This window comes from Gopherus flavomarginatus, chromosome 2, assembly GCF_025201925.1.
Source record: "Gopherus flavomarginatus isolate rGopFla2 chromosome 2, rGopFla2.mat.asm, whole genome shotgun sequence".
NCBI classification, from domain to species: domain Eukaryota; kingdom Metazoa; phylum Chordata; order Testudines; family Testudinidae; genus Gopherus; species Gopherus flavomarginatus.
In genome coordinates, this window is record NC_066618.1 from 138113363 (window position 1) to 138126603 (window position 13241).

The window sequence follows — 13241 nt, forward strand, 5'->3', positions numbered from 1 at the left end:
TAGGTGCTTCAACTACTTGATGAAGAAATCCATCTGCTATCACATCCAGAAAAATCTGACCCCTATTATTCTTGCAAGAACTCGTCCTCCAGTCTATATCCGGGAAGTTGAAGTCCCCCATAATCACACATTTCCCCTTTGTGTTTACTTCATTAAAGACATTGAAGAGGTCTCTATCCATATCCCAATCCGATCCCGGCGGTCTGTAGCACACCCCAAGCACTATCTCAGGGGATGCTCTAGTTGCTTTTTTACCCAGTGTGATTTTTGCCCAGACAGACTCTGTCTTATCCATTCCATCGCTTCTTATTTCGCTACATTTAATTTCATCATTGATGTACAAGGCTACTCCACCACCTTTGCCTTTCTTCCTGTCTTTTCTAAACAGCACATAGCCTTCAATACCCGTGCTCCAGTCATGAGTACTATTCCACCAGGTTTTGGTAATCCCTATAATATCCGGCTTCACTTCCTGCACTAGTAACTCCAGTTCCTCCATCTTGTTACCTAGGCTCCTCGCATTAGTGTACAGACCTTTTAATTTTCGGCGTTTGGCGTCAGTGACATTCTTTCCCCCGTCGTGCACAAACTTTCTACCACCAGCATCACCCGTTACTCTGGTTTCTACTCCACTATTCCTCCTTGGATCAAATCTTGGGGTCGCAAGGGTATCCCCGCTCACTTTGTTTACTTCCCTCTCCAGGTTATATTCTGGCGTGGAGATCTCCCGAACATCTCCCAACCATCTCCCCCAACTTCCTAGTTTAAAGCCCTCTTGATGAGGTCGGCGAGCCTCCATCCTAGAATTCTATTTCCCTCCTTGCTGAGATGAAGTCCATCCTGAGCGAACAGTCGTCTATCCGTAAATGCTTCCCAGTGACCGTACATCCCAAAGCCCTCCTTATAACACCATTCCCTGAGCCATCTGTTGATCGCCATAATCTTGTCACTCCTTCGTCGCCCCGCTCTAGGAACCGGCAGAATCCCACTGAAGATCACCTGAGCTTCGATGTCTTTAAGCCTCTTCCCCAGTCTGGCATAGTCCTCCTTGATACAGTCCAGCGAGTAACTAGCTGTGTCATTCGTTCCCACATGAAGGATAATCAATGGATTCTTTCCCGCTCCCGCTAAGATTGTATTCAGCCTCAAGTCCACATCCTGTATCTTAGCCCCTGGCATACAGCACACTCTTCTGTTCTCCCGATCAGGTCTAGTTACAGGCCTGTCTACTCTTCTCAGTAAAGAGTCTCCAATCACGTAGACTTGCCTTTTCCTGGCGACAGTGCGATTCTGCGGTCTATCCCCCACAGCAGCTGGCCGCGATTCCTCTCGATTTGAATTCGCCCTTACAATCCTCCTAGGGCTCGTACTTGATGTCGCCTCCAGTGCCTGCTCCCCTCCTTCTGCAGTACTAGCTGCTTGCCTCTTCTTCCTCGCCCTTTCTCCTTCAGCAGCCTGCTGTGTTCCATCTTCATTTCCCAACTCAGCAAACCTGTTCCCGAGTTCTATTTGTCCATCGCTGGCCCGTCTTTTCCTCTGCCTGGTTCTCCTAGTGACATGCTTCCACCGTCCACTTTCCTCACCCAGCAGTCCCTCCTCAGAGTCCTTAGGTCCTGCTTCTATCTGCTCGTCTGAGCTTGTCCCCTGTGCCTCATCATGTCTGTGTTCCATCATCTGCTCAAATCCCCTTCTAAACTCAGCCAGAGTTTCCACTTGCATCTCCAGTTCCCTTACCTTTTCCTCCAGCAGCTCTATCAGGCGGCACTTCATGCAGATGAAACTCCTTTCAGGTGCTCCCTCTAGGACCATGTACATGCCGCAGCTACCGCATCCAGTCATCCTCAGTGTGTCTGCACCTGCTGCCTCTGCCTCCATCGTAGCGCTGCAGCTCTGTGCCTGGCAATCCACAGCTCACACCGCACCGCAGGCCACCGGCAAGTGCAGGGCTGCTGGCAGACCCCTGCCTCTTCCCTAGTCTGCCTTCCTGGTTCCTCTGCCCTGGTCTCCCCTGCAACCTCCCCCTGGAAACTCCCACTGAAACTCCCCTGTTAGCCGCTCTGTTTGCCGCCTCCTGTGCCGCTGCAGCTGACTGTGCCGCTGCCTGAGTGCCTGGCTCCTTATATAGGACCCCTAATCACGCTCCAGCTGCAACTTTTCAAGAGATTACCGAGGCAGATTACAGAGACGTGTTAGAGCAAATCAATGGGCTATTCCACGTTTAGGCATGCATGCAGGCAGCCATAATCCAAACCCTCCTCTCCCAAAACATAAAAATCTGCTTACCCCGAGCATGCTCCTCAGTTTCTTCCTCACCAGCAACTTCCTGCTGCTGCGACTGGCTAGCCTCCTCCCGGCTTGAGAAGAGCTCCTGGCTGCATGTGTACTGGGACTCCGGGGTGTCTCCCTCCACGCCAGTAGCCTCACTGTCGGCTTCCTCTACACCCTCCCCCACTTCTCCCTGATCTGAACTCTCCATCGTGGTCCTAGGATTGGCAGTGGGGTCACACCCAAGTATAGCATCCAGCTCTTTGTAAAAATGGCAGGTTGTGGGGGCAGCTCCTGAGCGGCGATTTCCCTCACGGGCTTTGCAGTAAGCACTCCTCAGCTCTTTTATTTTGACCCTGCACTGCAACGCATCCTGTTCATGGCCCCTTCTCAGCAAGGACTGCGATATCTGCCCATAGGTATCATAATTTCTCCTTCTGGAGCACAGCTGTGCTTGCACAGCCTCCTCACCCCAAACACTGATGAGGTCCTGCAGCTCGGAATTGTTCCATGCTGGGGCTCGTTTGGGGCGTGGAGGCATGGTCGCTGACTGATTGAATGATTGATTGCACTCCACACCTGGCTGAGCAAACAGGAAGGAGATTTTTAAAATTCCCGGGGCATTTAAAGGAGGGGTCAGCTGAGCCCAGGGCAGTGGAGTGTGCATGATTACCAGAGAGGCTTCTAAGGTATGTTGGGATACCTCCTTATACCACGGAGGTCAATAAAAGAGCTGGTGGGTGTCCACACTTGCTGACCAGCGCTGGATCACCAGCGCTGGATCCCCTACACCCAAGGCTCGACCGGGTGTACAGCCAGCGCTGCAACCAGGGACTTGCAGCACTGGCCGTGCTTTGCAAGTGTGGCCACATCCTAAGTTGCAGCGCTGTAACCCCCTCACCAGCGCTGCAACTCTGTAGTGTAGCCAAGCCCTGAGTCTCCACTCTCTCCCGGAGAACAACATCACACAGACAAAGGGAATTTTTTTCCCAATTTAAAAAAAAATCTAGCTCTTCTATTGGCTCTTTTGGTCAGGGACCCAATCCTTTTCCTTTACTGAGGGACTTTGCTAACCCTTTATAGATAAAGCAAGCAGAGAACAGCCACCAAAAGGGACTTTATAGCTAACTAGCTGGCTGGGTGTCCATAAAAGGGAGCTACCCCCCACCTTCATTTTTCACACCAGTGATAACTCACTTACCCTTTCTAACCCTCCTTTTTCTATTAGTCAGCATGGTGACAGCCATTAGGAAAGGCAAGTCAAGGAATGCACAACAAGGTACAAGTGACAACATTATTAGATTACAAGGAATTTATTGTCACAGAGGATACAGCTAGATTCAAATTATTAGGTTAAGGGATGCTAAGGAAGGACTCAGTAGGTTGAAACTCTTAATTTTAAGCTCTGGAAAGGCTAAAGAAACCAACCTGGTTGAGTCAGTGGATGGGAGGGTGAAAGGACTATATTTCAAACTTGCAAAACTGGAAAGGCATAAGAATGAAACAGTGAGTTATGAGTTAAAGATGAAATGTACTGATAGCAAACCTGTGATTTTAGGCAACTTCAGCCCAACAGATCAAGCAGTGCACCCTGAAGATATCTACCACTGAGACAGAAATAAATGATAAATGTAATAAATAATTGTCCCTTGAACCACTCTGTCAGATCTTGTCCTAAGAATAGTTCATCCTTAGATCGGAGTTTATAACCAGTGCTCATGACACAACAAAGAGATTAAAACTAATTGAGCCGGTAGGATTAAAAAAATGTAACTATTATTAAATATAAATAAATCTGAAATAATCTGAACATCTAAATAAATCAGGTATAAACTAAAATGCATATATTTTTGATATATGCTAAATGAAAATTCGTTTTGTTTTCAGTCACCAGCAAAACAAAATGTCAGTGGAAGACAACTTAAAAAAACATAACAGCAGGAGAAAAAAGATATCTAAAGAAGACACTAGGAATAGCACAGAGACTGTACTCAGTGGTAATATGTTTGCAAGGTGCAGTAAAAATATAGACTAACCTTGCCTATGTGCCCTGTGTTGGCTGAATTTAGGAACAGTGACGCTGAGTGAGTAATCTTTTGAACTTGTGGAGTTGGTGCTTCCATGCTTAGCAGAGATGCACTTTATATTAAAGGAGCATGTCTAGAGTAGGTTAGCTGTTGACTTCCTTGTGACCTTTTGAGCAAGTTACTTAGGTGCTCTGAACCGTATTTGTAAAGGCATTCAGGTACTTAAACAGGCAGATAGGCATCTAGTGGGATTTTTAAAAGCATCAAGGTGCCTAGGTCCCACAGGCATCATCTTAAGATATCTAAAACCTTTACAAATCTGGCCCACTGTATTCCAGTTTTCTCCCCTACATACCAGTAAATTGTCCTTAGGAACCTTTGGTCTTCCCTGAGTGCAAGACTGTAAAAGGATAATACTAATCTCTCCAAAGAGGGTTTGATTCACTGGTTCACTGTTGCTGCCCAGTCATTGACATGAATATAAGGTAGATATAAAATACCACCAAGCCAGAATGGTAGCAGTTTATATTCACTGTAAAATGATGTACATCGCAATATAGTGTTCAGGGCAATGATGAATCAGGACTTGTCTACAAGGTAGAGTAATGTGCACTAAAAGGGTGTGATTTCTAAAGTGTGCTCATGTGTTGGTCTGTGTAGACCCTGCTGGCGTGCACTAAATATTCCCAAGTGTGCTTCAATGTAGTACTGTTTTAAACAGTCCTACATTAAACATGACAAGGAAACTTTTAGTGTTCATCAGCAAAGCCTATACAGACCAATTAATGTTAACGTGCTTTGGAAATGACAGCCCCATAATGCACATTACCCCATGTGTAGACAAGCCCTTCTTAGACACAGAGTCCATGTCTTCATTGTGTAGCCAGGTAGTTTATTGATCATTTAATTGTGTTATCTATTATCCTAGTTAACTCATGTTATTTCATATATAATCAATGTGTGATGATTAGATTTAAGTTGTAAGATTTTATGCGTATCAGATTAACAAGTATTTAGGAGTGATGATTGTTGTCAGCTGCATGTGTGCTCTCCCTCTGTATGCTGTCCCAGCCTTGCACAGAAGGTTGGTTCAGCAGACCTCAATAATACTACCCAGAAAGAAGGACCACAGGCAGAGTTTGGTGACAACTGGCCAGGTTTATTGTCTTCAAGACACAGAACTAGTGCCCTGGCTCTGTGGTTATTGGTACACTAATACATGAGTGTCCAGTGGCAAGGAACGGCTGAGTCAGCAGCAGGACTGTCTATTGTCCCCAAGGCTACAATACGGGTTAAGGCAAGGCACCCTAATATTTATAGAGTGAGACAAACAACTCTCATACCATCATACATGTTTCTTGAAATCTGCTTGTTACCTCCCCTTGTATCATGCTCCAGGTGTCTCAAGCATAACATCCTTATTCATTACTTCGAGCAGACCCTCTTATCTGGTGGTAGGTCAGGATGTCCCTGGGATAATCTTTCGGAGTGTGTTCTCACACATACCCAGTATTTGTTGCTTCTCAGGAGTTCCTGTATTTTAGCCACACTAGCAATACTTTTGCCAGTTATTTAGTTAACTTGCAAACATCTACTTTAACATATGCCTTAACTTTGGTTCACAGCCTCTTGGTTCAGGCCTCAAATTTTGCACCAGGCCCAGTGCTTCAGGCACTCTCTTTCTCCTACAATGAGGGTGCATTAAGTATATAAGTAAAGTAAAGCAGCAGTGCAAGGCCTATAGGCTAAGGCCTATAAGATTTCAGTTTGGCCTCGATGTGGGTGATATAGGAATGACTCTATGCCAGTAAAGTTAGAAGATTACTGTAAAGGATGGACCATTAGGTGACGTTCCAGTGGAATATATTACAAAGTACCTGTCTAGACTGCAATGTACCAGCTAGACCACAAGATGCCTGATTGTAACATCACAGGAAGTTCTTCTCTAACCACAGGTTACTATGGGAACATGTTTACATAAATGTTAATGACATGTTAATCAGAATATGGGGAACTAAGAGACTGATCTATGAGAAGTGAAGCACCCCAAGATTTATGGCATGTGGAAGTACAGATAAGGAAGAGGAGTTTGGGATCTTCATGCATATGCATAAGGTGGTAGGTAGGCATGGTCATAATAACAACATAAAAGGGTTCCCTAATATGGTAGGGTGGGGAGACCCCCAAGGAAAGACATCATTGGGAAGACCCCAGTAGGAACCACCTCTCTATCAATGACAACCTGTTGAGAGATCCACCAGACTCTATAACATCTCAGGGGATCTGAGTATGAATATGGCATTGCCTATTGCTTGGGCTTTCTCAGATTGTGTATATATGTATGTGTGTGAATAATAAACAAACAAGTTTTTTTATTTTACTTGTAACTGGGGCTGTGGTCACTGTATTTGTTCTTCGTATGCACCTAACAGTCTCCTAACCTAAGAGAATTGTAAAGGGTAACTTTCATCCTATTGATCTGAAAATTGTAGCACCACAGGAGCCAGCTCACTCCCTAGGGACATTATAGTTTAACATAGAACTATCACATCAGTATTAAATAAAGGCTGCAACTGTAAAAGTCAGAAAACAAGATTCGGTGCAGAGAAGAGCATGTACTGCTCCCTTGTAAAAGATGTCATTGTAGCTGTGCTTGCGTTGGCGCTATGGATTCCTTCTCAGTGAGGGGCTGGGCCTTAAATGCATAATGCAGCCCTCCATTTTTGTAAAGCTCTTTGAAAATACAACACAGTTTGGTACTGCTCATTATTATTATTATTATTGGTTATTTTTCTGATGTACTAACCCCTTTGAGAATGACCGTTTAGTAGTAATAAGAATAACTACTTGTGTGAGATTTATCATAGGGAGGTGTATTAAATACATATAATTAGTATTTGTTCCAAAACAATAACATAATTATTGTACTTGGGTTGACCCATATTGGGAGAAATCACTATTGAAAAAAGAAAGTACCAGCCATGTGGAATTCCGAGAAATGAAATGGAGCGTGACTGACTTGGCAGAAAGCAAGAAAATAACCACAACACAACACAAGAGAAAGAAGCAAAGCATGAAAAACTACTGCCTGACACCCTTGGATTTAGTTTTCATAATCAATTTTGACACCATATTTTGCTATGTACTCGCATATAATCAAGCTGTAATTTAGAAAGTAGGGGGGAACCCAAGCACTATCGCTTCTTTTCTCCCGAAACCCCATCCATCCTCATTATGCTAAATATTTTGAGTATTGAAACCTATGGACCTAATGCTCTTTAATGTTAAGACAAATGTCATTTTGTGCCCTGTTTAATGCCTTCGGGCTCAGTTCCTCTTCCATCCAAAGACAAAATACTGTGCATCAGCCCTTTCCCCTTTATTATGCCTTATTTGCCCTGGGATTAATACAATTATTACGATTAATATTTGATTGGATTTCCACAACCATGCATATGGATACAAAGCAAGCAATCAAGTTCAGTGTAACTTCAGTAACATACAGATCTCAATAACAAGATGCTGCGCCCTCAAGTCCATACATTATATATTTGTGATTTTATCACTAGGTATATCAGATATTGTGACTGGCTGCATGGATGGGCCACATTGAGAATACCACAGGCAGATTGCAAGATATAGGGCAGACAATCCCCCAGACTGGTAGCTTATTCTATAATTAGATTCACTAACCTAGTGACAAAACAGCTTCTGCAGTACTACAGTGGTTAACATGAAGCCAAATACAGTCCCCTTTAAGAGTTCAAGCCCCTGATTCCCATCTAGACAGCAAGTCTAATATAATTAGGGGTTATTGAAAATCTGATTCCCCTTATGTGAGGTTCACCAATCCCAAAGGACCAGACACTTAGCCCCAGGTCAATATGGATCTTGCCCAATAATCATAATGACACCAATCCTTCAGTAATTACAACTAAAGGTTTTAATAATAAAAAGGAAAAGAACAGAAAGTGTTGCAAATGGTTAAAAAAATCACTATACATACAAACATGTGTATGGTCAGATCAGTTTCATAGCAGAGATGGTGAGGCTGAGGATTTGTAAAAGTCTTCCAGAAATCAATTTAAAAGGTTATAGTCTAAGTGTCTGGTCAAGATTTTCCATGAGAATTCCAGGGTACTGCAAGGTAGACTTGGAGACCTCTGTTTTATGGCTTAGACTTTCTCTGCTAAAGTTTAAGCAGACCAGAGATTAAAAGGATCAGGCTCAGGGCTTTTTTATAGTTTTTCTAGCAGGCTGACAAGCCTCCTCACAAAAAATTGTCACAGCAGGATCTTCCCCCGATGAAGAATAGGCAGTGCATATTATCTGTGGACCATGGATTTGAAACTAATCTTCTATTTCCTGTGCATACACAGGTAAACTAGTTGTATTCATTCACATAAGGCAATTAGCTGGTATTTCATTATAGCATAGATAGTTAAGCTTACATCTTTGATCTTAAGGTTAACTGAACCATCTGATGCATAATATAAGGCAATTAAGACATGAAAGGGAATTAGTATCTACAAAATAGTCTTGTTACATTGTTAAACTTCTAACAAGATATTGGTGAACACAGACAGATACACTTAACATCTACCCTTGATTTCTATTACTACAAATGAATGGGTTAATGATTGTTGGTCTAGTACACCTCTTTCAAATTCACATACAAATAGATTGTCTTGATTATGTTTCAGTGCCCTTGTTAAGTTGTTATAGGTCATTTCCAGGTTGGCTACTCTGTCAGTGTCACAGACGTATTCTGATCTCACTTTGAACAGTGTTTAAGAGCAAATGCAAAGAAAGAAAAAAAATAAGGTGGTTTTTCATCTCTAACATCTTGCAATATAATAACCACTTACTTTAAGGCAACATTACATCACTATGGCATTGTTCCAACTCAGATATGTTTTTCGTGGCGGAGTGGATTTCTGGTCTGTGGTCCCCATCCACTCTGGCAGGGACCTAATTCATTCTCCGCCCCACACCCCTACAGGGACCCTGCATCTCCCTTGGGGAGGGAGTCTCCCCTCTGTTACCCACACAGTGCATGAGACACAGTGCCACCAAGGGTCCAGCTCTCGGTGACCTGCCCTAAACTTTGCTGTGAAGGAACATACTCCCAGTACTCCAGGTCACAAAACTCACTGAAATTTGGTCTGGTCATGTCTCCATCTGTATGGAGGGACAGCTGGGTCAAATTTCAATGGCATTGCAACCATGCAGCCAGTTCTGGACTGCTATGATATCAGCTGTGCTGATTTAGGTTTACAGTGTTAAAGTGGTTGGGCCATGATCTCCTGGCTACAAAACCTATGGAAATTTGATGAAGATGAAAAACCTTGGATGGGGGGTGGGGAGGAAATTAACCTCCCTCCCCCTCCAATTGGTACCACTGCACTTTTGTAGTGTAACTTGTCAGTAATGTGAATAAGAATTAGGCCCAATAGGTCCAGAGGGGAGATGAAGTCCTGCTGCGGAGCCCAACCCATAGAAGAGAAGGGGAAATTGAAGCAATTGAAGTGCAACTTCCTTGCGACATTGCAGCAGCATATCTGAATTGAAATATTTCTGTTTTCATAACATAATAATGGCCATACTGGGTCAGACAAAAGGTCCATCTAGCCCAGTATCCTGTCTTCCAACAGTGGCCAATGCCAGGTGCCCCAGAGAGAGTCGATAGAACATGTAATTATCAAGTTCCCAGCTTCTGGAAAACAGAGGCTAGGACACTTCAGAGCATGGCTTTGCATTCCTGCCCAGCCTAGTTAATAGCCATTGATGGAACTATCCTCCAGGAACTTATCTAGTTCTTTTTTTGAACTCTCTTATAGCCTTGGCCTTCACAACATCCTCTGGCAAAGAGTTCCACAATCTGACTGTGTGTTGCATGAAGAAATACTGCCTTTTGTTTGTTTTAAACCTGATACCTATTAATTTTATTTGGTGATCCCTAGTTTTAGTGTTATGATAAGGAGTAAATAACACTTCCTTGTTTATTTTCTCCACACCAGTCAGGATTTTATAGACCTCTATCATATCCTCCCCCTTAGTTGTCTCTTTTCCAAGCTGAAAAGTCCCAGTCTTATTAATCTCTCCTCATATAGAAGCTATTCCATACCCCTAATAGGTTTTGTTTCCCTTTTCTGTAACTTTTCCAATTCCAATATATCTTTTTGAGATGGGGTGACCAGATCTGCGTGCAGTATTCAAAATGTGGGCATACTGTGGATTTATATAGAGGCAATATGATATTTTCTGTCTTGTTATCTATCCCTTTCTTAATGATTCCCAACATTCTGTTTGCTTTTTTGACTGTTGCTGCACATTGAGTGGATGTTTTCAGAGAATTACCCACAATGACACCAAGATCTCTTTCTTCAGTGGCAACAGCTAATTTGGACCCCATCATTTTAGCTGGGACTATGTTTTCCAATGTGCATTACTTTTCATTTATCAACTTTGAATTTCATCTGCCATTTGGTTGCCCAGTCACCAATTTTGTGAGATCCCTTTGTAACTCTTTGCAGTCTGCTTTGAACTTAACTATCTTGAGTAGGTTTGCATCATCTGCAAAATTTGCCACCTCACTGTTTACCCTTTTTCCAGATCATTTCAGTAATTGATAACCCAATTTTCTGAAAATAGTGTTGGTGGAAAAACAATCAGTTCTACTTTTCACCCTTATCCATATCCAGAAGGACATTAATCTATGTGAGTCTATGTGCTCTGTTTATTAGCATAGGGTTTTGCTACCAATGCAATTTTCCAAAACTTGGGCTTTGACCTGTGGTTCAAAGAATGCCAGGAGACAATATTTATGGAAAGGATAAAATGCCTCATGGTCTAAACTGTATTATCAAGAATAAGGCCCAATTTCCTTACAACTTTATTTCACAATGGAGTTTATTAGAGAAAAACCTCAAATCATGCAGATTAGAACATCCTTGCTCAGATTACTCCTCTAGCATTTATCTTCTGACAAAATACCCACAATAGAAGGGAGTCCAATAGGTTCTAGAAATCGGTAGGCACTAGATGGCTCTAGTTTTCTGATAGAAGACCTGCTCCTGTTCAAGTTACTTTGAGATACGATCATTCCTAAATCTTTATCCCATGTGTGACTGCAGATCAATGCTTGTGTCCTGCTGCAGATTTAAAAAATGTTTATATATTTAGATGCAGAGTATAGTGTGCTTGAACAGTTACCAAGAAATTACCACTCCAAAAGTGTGTTTGGTAGTATCATTTTTTTCCTTAAATATGACACTATGTTGAAACAATCCTTTAGGATCCACAAATGGAGTTAGGCACCTAAATCCAAAACTTAGATCCTCTCAGCTGCCACTTAACGCTGCAGGTACCTACAGTCTTTAGACACCTAAAAATCTGCCCCTTGGCATGCACATAGTCACCTCAGTCCTGATGTCAGTTGCCTACACCCTGGTGGGATCATCAGAATAGGTATTCTCACTTCCCATCTTGCCTGCAGAGCCCAGTCTTATAGGCATTCTCAGAGGTCACTTAACAGATCAAGCCATGCACAAAACATAACAAGAGAAAAGGCTGGTTCCTTCCTCCTCTCCCCACCATACCCTATAGTCCAGTGGTTAGAGCACTCACCCAGGTTCAAGTTCCCCCTCTCCCTGTTTTAGAGCAAGGGTTTCAACTCATGTCTCCCATCTCTGAAAGAAGTGCCCCAACTTGTGGGCTGCGGGATAGTCTGTGGTAGGTCACACTCAGTCTCTCCTTTTAAAACTGTTCCACTTTGTATAAATAACCTTATAGCCCAATGGTTAGGGCACCTACCTGTGATGTGGGAGGTTCAAGTCCCTGTTTCAATGGCTGTTTAGATGCCTAATTCAAGAAGAGAATACATGGCTCTGAATCCAAAGCAGAAATAGGTGCCTCCCTCTGATCCAGATTTAGGTGCAGAAATCTCATTGAGTGGCAAGGGTCACACCCTGCTACCTAGCATTTACTATTGTCTGTTTTAGGACAGGCTTTAGGCTTTTTAGGCTTTTGTGGATCCCATTCTTAGACACCTACCTCTCCCCATGCACTGTACAGGGAGCCTGTGAGCCTAATTCAGGGGTGTGGATTCTATTAGGCAACAGAGTCACTAAGGTTAGGCACTGCAATATTGAGTCTAGATTCTCATTGTGGATCTAGCTAGAAGTGAATAATAGTAATACCTGGCTCGTATATATCACTTGTCATTAGCAGATTTTAAAGCAAAATGTTATATCTGGGAGGCATGATAGTGAAATTAAACTCACACTACAGACGGTAAAGGAGTTAATTTCTTTGTTGTGCACTATATTGCTAATGGTCTGTAATCCAAATAAATACACAAACAATTGTGGTACTTACCAAATCAATGAGTAGGATTTAGCCAAAGAAATCCTTGAAGATAACCCATTATGGGTTGACTTCTAAACATCAGGATGCCTAGCACCCACAAACTCCTACATAAAGGCCAGTGGTTTAAACACAGGTCTAATTGTCATGTGCTTCTAAATTTTGATCCTTGTTCTGTAGCCAGCTCCTTTTGTAATCTTAAACAGAACACTTATCCTCGCTGCCTTCATCTGCCCCTGAGTATAATCAGTTTACCTACTTCATAATGGTGAAGTGAGGATTACATGGAATAATCGCAGATGATATGTAAGTAATGCTTTCTTAGACATACCAACACTCACGCTACTGCTATTAAAGAAGCATAAATTGGTATAATTAATACATCAAGAAACTTGAAGTATCCCTCATCTGATTTTAAATTACACCATCTTTCCACTCCTCGAAATTGTCTTCCTCTCTATTGGTCAGGATGTTTCCTCCCCTATGGCAGAAAGACAGTTTAACCAAAAATCATACTTGGACCAACCCATCACTGAATTCCATGTTTTTGACTCTTGCTGTTCCTTTCAGAAGACACTTAAA